A 12,465-nucleotide genomic window follows, 5' to 3' on the forward strand; every position below is an offset into this window, starting at 1 on the left:
TGTTGCTTATTTAGTTTTTTTTGGGGTGAATTAGAAGGTTTAGGGGTGTGAGTGGGTGTCGTGGGAATATGAATCAGTGTGAGGCCGTTTGTTTCTTAAGGTGAGTGAATGGGAAAGGCATGAAAGATATTTACGACACACACTCTCATACCAAGGCCACCCTCCACTCCAGTTACCCCTCCCCCCCCCCCCTTCCCACTCCTCGACCTTCTAGTGGGTACTAACCTGTTGTGTTTGAGGGGAGTGAGATCTAGCTATTGGGTCCCCACCTTTCACGACCGACTTCCGAAGCGTCTAATTTAGTTGTTTTTTAATGCAGGGTGCACGCCCGCCATCGTGGGGACCAGGCTGCTCTTCCTGGGAATGTAAGTCTTGCTAGATTTTTACTGAAAGTAAATTTCATGGGAAACGCAAGACACTTTCGTAAACCTTCTTTTGTTTCATATATTTTACGTCTTAATGACCATTATTTTCCAACTGGTGGTCCCGATGGAGATAAGTAATGGACCTATTTAGTTTAACACTGGAAAATATACACGCAGGTAATATTTGAATCCCAATGAATTACGAAATCAATGGCCGAATACCGAAGGGAGTTTGAGACAATGAAGATTTAGAATGTCTGAAGATCGTTATGATGTTTGCAACAACCCCTTGTCTTAGAGGGAGCTTGTTCACAGTAATGTTCCACCTGGGTTAATCACTTACAGCACCACACACACACACACACACACACACACACACACACACACACACACACACACACACATATTATAATGTAATATAATGTAAATCAACTGTCACGTCTTCAACTTTACTTGTTCAACATTGTTACTTATGGTTACCTAATTATCCAATACAGTAACAAACTAGCTTTACCAACTGCAACAATCAGCTATCACAGTCAACTACCACCACCAGCTATCACAGTCAACTACCACCACCAGCTATCACAGTCAACTACCACCACCATCTACCACAGTCAACTACCACCACCATCTATCACAGTCAACTACCACCACCAGCTATCACAGTCAACTACCACCACCAGCTATCACAGTCAACTACCACCACCATCTATCACAGTCAACTACCACCACCATCTATCACAGTCAACTACCACCACCATCTATCACAGTCAACTACCACCACCATCTACCACAAGCAACAGTCACAACCAACAGGCACATCATAACAAAGTGAGCACTCCAATCAAGCACCAACACTCACCCCTTTAAGCATCAATACCTGCCCCTCCACTCTCCAAACACCAACACATACACACACCCCATCAACACTCCTCCCCTCCAAGCACCAACAAACACCCCACCTACACTCCTCTACAAACCCATGTCACCATAAACACCCCTTCCCTAGACTTCACCCCTCTCCAGTCCCCTGTAAGGACTTGTCAGCCCAAGAGTTCACCATAGCTTTCTGGCCTCCTTGTGGCGGCTTACCATGACAGACGCGTGAATCACCACACAGAGAGCTGGACTTTTGGTTGACCGTGGCGCCCTCTGCCCTCGTATCCATTAGTTGTGTATGTAAGCGGAAGCCCAGTTCTTTACACACGCCCTCTCTCTCTCTCTCTCTCTCTCGTGTAGAGGTGTAAGTAGGGGGGGTCTTGGTGGGGGTGTTTTAAAGGGGTGTGTGGGTGAAGGGGTGTTGTACCACCGATGCATATTAATGGGTGTGTCTCACATTGGTTGTATTCAGCTTTCTATAACCATCTTCGTTGAGATTCCCAGAGAGTTATACACAAATTTTGCATTTTTTGAGGATTTAATTTTACATTTTTAGAGGACTTCCCTGGCATAGTTCCAGCGATGTATCTCTCTCTCTAGCATCAGAGCTGAGGTCATGACCTGTCACGAGACTCTGACCCGGTAACTCGTGACCTCGTCGTTGTACACTTCTTGTCTTATTAGTCATGATCCAGTTCTCAACATTTCTGGCTAATTATTGTGGGTTAATTGTTATTTATCGTTCCTTATGGGCTTTTCTAACAAATTTAGATTTTTCTCATTTCCTCTAAAAGTTTTTCTTACAATTATAGTCAGTCAGTTGTTGCCAAAAGATTATTAATGAACATTTGTTAATGCTCGTGCTATTTTTAGTTTCGTTTACAAGGGTTAAATTCCATTAGCTGTTCTTAACATGACATCTGAAGCACATCTAGATCCTCTTCCCTATTAAAGAAGACATCAACTGATCAACTTTTTATATGATTTATGTCTATGTATGCTTATATGTTTTATATCTATGTATGCTTATATGTTTTATATCTATGAATGCTTATATGTTTTATATCTATGTATGCTTATATGTTTTATATCTATGTATGCTTATATATTTTATATCTATGTATGCCAGGCTGTAGACATACGTGAAGAAAAGGATGAACCGAAGCTCAGACCGTTTCCCAAAGGTAAACTTTCCAATTTACATATTTTTTCTGATTGTGCACTTAACACCCTATTAATATTATCTTTAGTACTTTTATCATTTTGTACACTTTACTCAAGTGACCCCTTAAGGTTTATTTTTGTTTACATTACTTTCTTCTTAACCTTGAGCAAAAGTCTATTAATCTGAACGTCGAAAAATGTCTGACTATCAACAAACGCTTGATGACAATCAGCGAAGATACAGTTTACCCAAGTGTCTCTCCTGTTTCATCACTGTCACTCCGTCAGGGATTGTTAGGCATGATTAACTATAGTTGCATTCGTGCTGGTTCTTGGAGCCTATTTAGTTATAGAAAGTATACAAAGAATTTCTCTATGATAAACCTCACTAGCACCACCTGTAGTTCAGTTCCTCTTGCCTTCCTCCTGTGTACTCACCTGCTTGTACTTGTGGCGGTTGAGCTCTGGCTCTTTGGTCCCGTCTCTCAACTGTCAACTCTGTGTGTGTGTACTCACCTATTTGTGTGTGTGTGTGTTTTTGTGTGAGTGTGTGTGTGTGTGTGTGTGTGTGTGTGTGTGTGTGTGTGTATGTGTGTGTGTGTGTGTGTGTGTGTGTGTGTGTGTGTGTGTGTGTGTGTGTGTGTGTACTCACCTGGTTGTACTTGCGGGAGTTGAGCTTTGGCTCCTATGTCCCACCTCTCAACTGTCAATCAACTGGTGTACAGATTCCTGAGCCTACTGGGCTCAATCATATCTACATTTGAAGCCGTGTATGGAGTCAGCCTCCACCACATCAACGTCTAATGCATTGCACCTGTTAACTACTCTGATACTGAAAAAGTTATTTTTAACGTCCCTGTGGCTCATTTGGGTACTCGGTTTCCACCTGTGTCCCCTTGTTCGCGTACCACCCGTGTTAAACAGTTTATCTTCATCTATGCTGTCAATTCCTCTGGGAATTTTGTAGGTAGTGATCATATCTCCCCTACTCTTCTGTCTTCCAGTATCGTGAGGTGCATTTCACGTAGACTGTCCTCGTAACTCATGCCTCTTGGTTCTGGGACTAGCCGAGTGGTATACCTCTGAACTTTTTCAAGCTGTGTGTGTGTGTGTACTCACCTAATTGTGCTTGCGGGGGATGAGCTCTGGCTCTTTGATCAGAGTGTGTGTGTGTGTGTCACGGCTCTAGCAGCAAACTGGAGACTTCAACGAGTCAATCACTACATGACGTTGCTGACAGTCGGAAGAGGATGCATCGTTCTCCAGCATCACAGTCGATGTCATCAAATGTAACAGCTTGGCATCATCTTTTCAGTCATATCCAAAGTTAACTTTATATATACCCTTGCATACATTACCAGCAGCTTTGGCTTTGTTACGAATCTCCCCTCTCTCTCTCTCTCTCTCTCTCTCTCTCTCTCTCTCTCTCTCTCTCTCTCTCTCTCTCTCTGTCTCTGTCTCTCTCTCTCTCTCTCTCTCTCTCTCTGTCTCTCTCTCTCTCTCCACACCCAGATTCCTAAGTATACAGGTACCAGACTACCAAATCCCCATATTACCCTTCACACAAGCAGTAAAAATCTCCGCAATATCTGGAGCATCGATCACAAACAGACGTCTTGAGAAGGGATCGAAATATGCATCACAAAAGTAGGGCGGAGCATAAGGGGCTGGCGATTGAGTTCCTGCCAAGCCGAGTGGTCAGCGCCTCGTCTTAAGGTACCGACCGGTATGTCTTGGTATCTCCCCCCCTCTTAGCTCCCCTTCTCCCCCTGGCGTCCCTCCCCTTCGCCCTTCCCCGCCCCTCCCCCACCCTCTACCTGGCTCGTCCTACCTGATACCCCTTGGTACCTGCACCCACGCTTTTACGCAGCGGCTTCTTCATCTTGGGTACCTACCTACCTACCTGTTCGCTTGGGACCTTCATCCTAGTTTCTGGAGGTACCCCTTGTCTGTGTCTGATCCATGCTCCTTTAGTTCACATGAGTTATTTATCGCTGATACGCTCCTTGTACCAACCTAGTACTCGCCTGCTCCTCACCACCCATCTACTATACCCAACTAATATACACCTGGCATTATATGGTTACTACCAGGTACTCTCCTTATTCTGAATCTAATGCCCACCTAGAACCCACATGGTACCCACCTAGAACCGACATGGTACCCACCTAATACTCCTGGTACCTGGTCGAGGATAACAATAACATGGCCATCTCCTGTGGCTCTTTCCGGGTCCACTGACATACCAAAAACCTGCCCAAATCTTCTTAGAACTGCGTACATGGAACAAGGTAAACACATTTTCTTACTGTTGTTATATTGTTAATGAATGTAGACTGTGAGTAAACATAACTTTTCTCAGAAATAAGCTTATTTTAAAACGAAATAGGACAAAAATAGGAGGAAAAGCATTCTACAGGACTTTAAGATCATCGAGTCCTAAGGTGCTATGCATCCTCCACCTATTTACGCCTCAATTCGTTTAAAATAAGTTCAATTCCCATAACGAATATCAGTGTTCACGTCCTGCTTTTTATTACCAATATTATAGTAAGGAAATATATGAGATTTTTCCAATACGAAATCCTATGAAGTTTTTGGGTTGTTCTGCATTCAAAGATGGAACAGATCGGTGGGAGAAGTTGGTATCAGTGGTTGTTGGGTTGTTTCAGTGGCTGGTTGGTTGTTACAGTGGCGCCTGGGTTGTTACAGTGGCTGTTTGGTTGTTACAGTGGCTCCTGGGTTGTTACAGTGACTGCTGGGTTGTTACAGTGACTGTTGGGTTGTTACAGTGGCTCCTGGGTTGTTACAGTGACTGCTGGGTTGTTACAGTGACTGTTGGGTTGTTACAGTGGCTCCTGGGTTGTTACAATGACTGTTGGGTTGATACAGTGACTGCTGTGTTGTTACAGGGACTGCTGTATTGTTATAGTGACTGCTGGGTTGTTACAGTGACTGCTGGGTTGTTACAGTGACTGCTGGGTTGTTACAGTGACTGTTGGGTTGTTACAGTGACTGCTGTGTTGTTATAGTGACTGCTGGGTTGTTACAGTGACTGCTGGGTTGTTACAGTGACTGCTGGGTTGTTACAGTGACTGCTGGGTTATTACAGTGACTGCTGGGTTGTTACAGTGACTGCTGGGTTGTTACAGTGACTGCTGGGTTGTTACAGTGACTGCTGGGTTATTACAGTGACTGCTGGGTTGTTACTGTGACTGCTGAGTTGTTACAGTGACTTCTGGGTTGTTACAGTGGCTCCTGGGTTGTTACAGTGACTGCTGGGTTGAGAGTTAAGAATAATTATTCATATATACTTGACAATCTTTACATTTGATCTAGATTTTAGAAAACTCGTCTGGTCGTTGTAACAAAATATGATCATGAAATATTAATTGCAAAAATGTAACTTAATTGATAATATGCATTAGAATATACGATGTATACCTGAGAATACGAGATATACGTGAGTATATGGTGTATACCTGGGTATACGAAGTATACCAGAGTATAACAAGGACAATTATAATGAAACGTCTTGAAAGAGACTTGTTATAGAGCATTAAGGGCTCTTAGTCATACCTCAGGGTTCTACAACAGTCATAGCTATGGATTCTACAACAGTCATAGCTATGGATTCTACAACAGCTGAAGGTCTCAGTTGTACCTGGCTGGCCAGCTGTTTGAGTCTTCGTTGCAGACTTGCTATTATAGACTTACCAACTAACTTGCTACACGAATGTTATACATTAGCTCTGTATTGTTAACCGGTATCTTATTGAGTTTCTGTCCCATTATCCACTTGGGCTCTATTTATTATTGTGATTCCGATTTGTCTAGTCAATTCATTCTCTCTCTCTCTCTCTCTCTCTCTCTCTCTCTCTCTCTCTCTCTCTCTCTCTCTCTCTCTCTCTCTCCTCTCTTTTTCCAGGCCGCCATAACCCAAGGAGTTGGGCTGTCCCATAACCACTTCCTGTCGAAGCCAACAACAATGCCTCCTGACCGTGAGCACCTTCGTCCGGTAAGATGCTCTGAGGCTGGCCACCCCTCACTCTCCCTCCTACAGCAGAGGTATAACAATGCCCCACCAGCACAGGTCTCTCAACAGGACCTCCTGCTCAACTCCAATACAATGTTCCTATCACAAGTTCGATTTATGTGCTCGAGCGCTAGTCTAGCATAGTCCCTCCCCCCGAACACCTGATTTCAATACATGTAATCACCTAACTTTCCCAACATAGGTTCCAGAGCAGCTGCAATACAAGTTCGAACATATGCTCGTAACTCAAGCACCCAACACAAGCTCCAACGCAAGTTTCACACTGTACTAACTCCGGATTTTGGTCTTAACAGCACTCTTCCATTTTAAAGCCCTCCAAATCAGCCCTACAGCTGGCTCTAGAATTCCCTAAAATAGCCAGAAATAGTCTAGCAAAGGACTAATCTATCCTCGAAATCAAAGCCTTCTACAGTCTCAACACATCTCAGGAATTGAATCACCACAGCAACACTGCCCCAACATACAGTCCAAACTTCCCCAGCACAGCCCTTCCCCAACTTTAAGCCCCAGCACAGCCCTCCCTTCCCTAGCACCACTCACATGTCACTCTGAGTCTGTCGGATCCTTGAAGGCTCTCCAGACAATAAGGAAACCAGTTCTGGCATGCATTAAAGTTTCAAATTCCTTCTAAGAGATCAAACAAGGGATCCACTACCTTCAATGATCCCCAAACCACCTTCTCCTCCTCCTCCGCCTCCCCCTTCGTCCCCTACCCCCCCCCCCATCCCCCAACCCCCAATAAACTACCTGCTTGCGAGCCTCTATGCTCGTATACCTTGCCTACCCCGATCACGAAACAAAATTCTATGCAGTCCTCATTTTTCTACACTCCTGTTGCAGGAGTTTACAATACGCGAGGTTATCGTATATGATCCAAGTGGATGTGTGTGGAGGAGGTAGATGTGGGTTATGGTTGGTGTGGGTGTTGGTGCAAGCGAGGTTGGAGTGAACCTGTCAGGCTGTGAACCTGTCTGTCTCTCTACCTGTTGGTCCAGCGGGTCACTGAGGCTGGTATTGTGTTAATCTCGTTCGGCGTTTACTCACGGGCGGATGTGGGGCAACGGTGTGGTGGTGGTGGTGGTGGTTGTGGTTATGTGGGAGGTGGTTGATGTTGGGGGGGGGGTGGTGGTTGTGGTAGTGGAGGTGGTCGATGAGTGCTGCGATGGGGGCTGCTAATAGTGGTAGGGGGGTGTGGTAGTTAGTGTTAGTGATGAGGGGTGATAGTGGTGGTCGTAGTAGTGATGGAGGGGTGGTTGATGGTGGTTAGTGGTGGTGGGGGTGGGACTGGCGATAGTGCTTAATGGTGAAAGGGATGGGGAGTAGAAGTAGTGGTGATAGACGCCGCTGGTTAGAATTGGTGGTTATGATTAGAAGAGGTTGTGGTTGTTTTGTTTGAAGGTTATAGAAGCGAGTAGATGATGTTTCTGATAATGGTGGTTGCTGGTGGAAATTCCTGATAATAGTTGTTGATGGTGGTGATGGTGATTTCGATAATGGCGGTAGGTACTTTTACACAAGAGGGGGGCTTGTGAAGTGCATAATATATAGAACTAATATTGTAGTGAAAATAGGGGGGGGACATCCGTCATTCAATAATTGTGGCGTGTGTGAAGGCAGTTAGGATGGTGGGTGTCGTGAATGATTAGTTGTTTAGGTGGTGTTGTGGTGGAATAATAATAAAAAAAAGAGATTGTCGTGAAGGAAGATGCAATGGATGTGGTGGCGATAGAGTGGTTGTTGTGGTTGAAGGTAGAATGGCGGTGGTAAACGAGCGGTTGATTGTAGTAGTGATGATTTGGCGCAGAGAGAGAGAGAGAGAGAGAGAGAGAGAGAGAGAGAGAGAGAGACTATTATACATTCATCTCGCGCGATCTATATTATATATCATAATCCCATTAATATTTCCTGCACCACCACACATATAATTCCCAAAAATTCATTGCTCCTAGTACCTTAAAATATTCAAGGGTTTCACTAGTACTAGTGACTAGTACTCGTGTATCACTCCACACGCTTAACTAGCATTATAAAGAGCATAAATTAAGTCACTATAAATTTAATTGACATTTTAACTCTGGATTCATTTGGTGGCAGTGGATTATTTTCAACAGTATCATATTAATTTTCATTAACATAATGATAATGTCATTATCATAATCGTTCATCACTATCCTTATCAGGACACTTATTGTCGATATCACTGAATGAGGTTCAATGATAGTGATAACAGGTTGTCTAGGTAAACGTCCCATTCTCCTGAAATGAAAATAGTTACAGAAACTATTTGGTCTAACGTACCAATATGTAGTGATGGACCACCAGAAAGTTGACGTCTTATATTATTCAATTTGGACAAATGGGGAAACTTTTTTTTTTAACCGCATCATAAATAGGGAACCTAACCTAGCCTCTCCTAGCAATCCTAGGCCAAATAGACACTATATTAGACCTAATATAGTACATATATGTGCTATTCTTGGTCTAGGAAAATTTAAGTTTGGTTTTTAGACTTATTTTATTCCGGACACTTGTAAAAGTAATAGTACAAAAAGTTGTTTACTGGTGAGGGGGGTACTAACAGAAGTACCAAAATCGATACATGTTGGTACTTTGCACTAAATAGTTACTAGAAGTGCTATCATTTCAGGAGGATGGGTTGAAGTCAACCACATAATATCATCAATGATACCATCACACAAGTATTACTGACATGGTCATCAATGTCATCAATGCAGCCATCATTGCAATATTCATCATTGGCATTATTACAACCATCACTACCACAACCACCATTCATCAGGCACCTCAAACCCGTAACCTCCACCTCCGCAACAACATCCAACTACTACCATAATCATCCACCATCATCTCATTCTATCTACTACCACCACTACCCAGAACCATCCACCATCATCTCATTCTATCTACTACCACCACTACCCAGAACCATCCATCACCCCTTACCACCACTACCGTCCACCACCACCAGCCTCCCACCATTATCCACCACCATTATCCACCACCACTATCAACCACCAACTCCTCAAATACAAATCCAGCATTTTGCTCCAACTAGAGAGAGTGGCACACCACTTAAATAAAATCTGTTACTTCCAAATCCCATCGAGATGGGAAAAGACTCGCGCGGTACTGAATCTCAAACAGGTATGTAGTCCCTATTATACCTTGGGTTTCCCCTGAACTGCGCAGCATAATAGGGCAGCTAAGAAAAGCAAGGCGGTGCTCCAGTGTATTTCAAGACGGCGTTCGAAGGTGGTTTGTCAATGGAAGCTGAAGAGACGTCGGGAATCTGGGAATGGCAAGGGTCATTCAGGAACAGGAGTAGGGACCGGAATGCCGCTGGGGGGTACCCTGGGGTGCTGGAATCTGTTGTGAATAGGTTTTGTCGCTGTACGATGATTGGTGGTGACTGGTTGGCAGGCTTATGTTGTTTGTGTTGGTTTCTTCTCCTTGTGGGGGGGAGTAGTAGTAGAAATACTCTGTGTGTACTTGCCTAGTTTTACACACCTATTTGTGTTTGGGGGGGTTGAGCTTTGGCTCTTTGGTCTCGCCTCTCAACTGTTAATCAACTGGTGTACAGATTCCTGACCCTACTGGGCTCTATCATATCTACATATGAAACTGTGTATGGAGTCAGCCTCCACCACATCAGTGCCTAATGCAGTGATGTATGTGTGTGTGTGTGTGTGTGTGTGTGTGTGTGTGTGCACTCACCTAATTGTGCTGTTTATGTGAAGCTATGAATGGAATTAACAACTTCTTCTCTTAGTTAATACATTTATGTACCATCCATGACATATACTTTTACTGTCTGCCCTGTCAATTCCCGAAGTATTATGTATTTCATAATTATCTCCACTTTTCTTTGTTTCTTCTAATGAAGTGAGACAGTTACTTTTATCTTTCCTCATAGTTCAACTCTCTTAACTCTGGAACTGAGGCATTCATCGGAATTTTGTCCAGCTTCGTTTAAGGTTGGACATATTGGTTCTGTGTTGGGATCGTATATCACAGATATGGTATAACAGATGTTATACACTGGATCGTGAATTTTGTCAGATTCCGGTCTCATGCTTCTCAGCATAAAACTTCATTACTTTACATTTGCTGGAGTTAAACTCTATCAGCCACTTATTACACCATTCATATGCAGGTATTCCCATAGTTTCTTAGTCTTCCTCTGTGTTCATCGTTCCATATTTTTGCGTCACCAGTAACATTCTCAGGAGGAGTCTATTCTTCTATGAGATCATTCACACTAATCAGAAACAGGACGAGTCCCAGAACTGATGCCTGTGGGAACCAGCTGAAAACATCTCGCGGATGACTTTTCTGACTGGGAATGTTTACCTTCAACATATAGAACATCCACCCAGCCACTTGGACTGCTCGGCACAGCGACGGTCTCTCTTCCTGCAGGTCGGCACTCGATACCCGATAGCTCAAGAGACTGGGCATCGTTCCTACGCTCCGTCCCCCCCTTATCCCAGCTCCTATCCTGTCTTTGTGTCTATCCCATATGCTGTATAATCATACTGGCTTAGCGATTACTCATAATTTCCTTTTCTTTCCTTTTCTGTTACTCCAACAAGTCTCTCCAGCCTGTGCTGTGGTCTCATGTGGGGACTGTAATAATATTATTGTTCCCACATAGTACTCGGGTACTGTGTGGGAACAATAATAATTCTACCAAGCAAACTCTTATGGCGCATAAGGAGTGAGGAGGCGCTGGAGTGTTTCAAGACGGCGATCTGAAGCTGTCAATAGAAGCTCAAGTGACGCCGGGAATCTGGGAATGGTAAAGGGGGCTATTCAAAACAGGAATCGGTTCTGGAATGTTTTTGGGGTACCCCGGGGTGTTGTTATTTGTCGAGAATAGGGCGTATTGTTGGGGGCACTGTGAAGGCTACTATGCTTGTGATCTCTCTCTCTCTCTCTCTCTCTCTCTCTCTCTCTCTCTCTCTCTCTCTCTCTCTCTCTCTCTCTCTCTCTCTTATTCCCGATTTCTCCTTCTCACCTTCACATACCTCGAAATTACCAAGTAAGGGAAACATATTTGTCATTAAAAAGACAGCAATAACTGTTACATTAATAACATCTTGCTTTTACATTAATACATCTTTACAGTTGCATTCTTCACAACCCTTGAATGATTGATGATGCCTGACATGATTACTGACGCCTGATATCATCTCTTCTTCGTCTATTTTGTTGACAAATGAAGATATATCAATTTATCAAACGGGTGTGAGAGTACGAGTTCAATAAAATAGATAACAATTTAGTACAACTGAAGCCGGATTGTACTAACGCACACAAAAAAGCCAATATGGTTCTTAGCTGTATATCCAGTCTCTCAAAGTTGCGTTAGCAACAAGGCCACTGATGAATATGGCATTACCATTCATTAATGGTAATGGGTGCTCCTATCTATAACCATTGTTGGGTGGTTATAGATAGGAGCTGCCTCGTATGGGCCAATTGGGCCTTCTGCAGTTACCTTTGTTCTTATGTTCTTATGTTCTAATGAGGGGAAGGGAGAGGGAATTATCAGGGAAAAAGGGCTAAACTATTATACGACTATATAGCATTGGGAAGGGGTCAGGATAAAAAATTGGGATGGGACGGGGGGATGGAATGGTGCCCAACCACTTGTGGACGGTCAGGGATTGAACGCCGACCTGCATGAAGCGAGACCGTCGCTCTACCGTGCATTACATAACAATAATGTCTCACCATACACTAGAATGTATGGTGAGATATAACCGATGTCTCACCATACACTAGGTATAAAAAGTCGTAATTTGAAAATGAAAATAGGTGCAGAAAGTCAGAATTCGGCTCAAAAATCACGCTCAGGAGTCAAATTTCGGACATTTCAGATATTTTGAAAACTGCAGGGGGGTTTGGGCAAAATATGACCCATCGCCGTTTTCAGTAATTGGCATATTTTCGGTATAAAAAGTCGTAATTTGA

General features: G+C 43.6%; 1 protein-coding gene across 2 annotated transcripts in view; it reads left to right on the top strand.

Annotated features, from left to right (window-relative positions):
* The window catches only part of LOC123756549 (protein escargot), a 148,860-nt gene that overhangs the window by 37,784 nt on the left and 98,611 nt on the right, over positions 1-12,465 (top strand). The window contains exon 2 of one of the 2 annotated variants that reach the window (XM_069331222.1): positions 2,377-2,431. The exons of the other annotated variant lie outside the window; for it this stretch is intronic. The gene's annotated coding sequence lies outside the window, so the exon portion shown is untranslated. The remainder of the gene's footprint in view (positions 1-2,376; positions 2,432-12,465) is intronic. 2 annotated transcript variants of the gene reach the window in all.

Source organism: Procambarus clarkii, chromosome 25 (assembly GCF_040958095.1).
Source record: "Procambarus clarkii isolate CNS0578487 chromosome 25, FALCON_Pclarkii_2.0, whole genome shotgun sequence".
NCBI classification, from domain to species: Eukaryota; Metazoa; Arthropoda; class Malacostraca; order Decapoda; family Cambaridae; genus Procambarus; species Procambarus clarkii.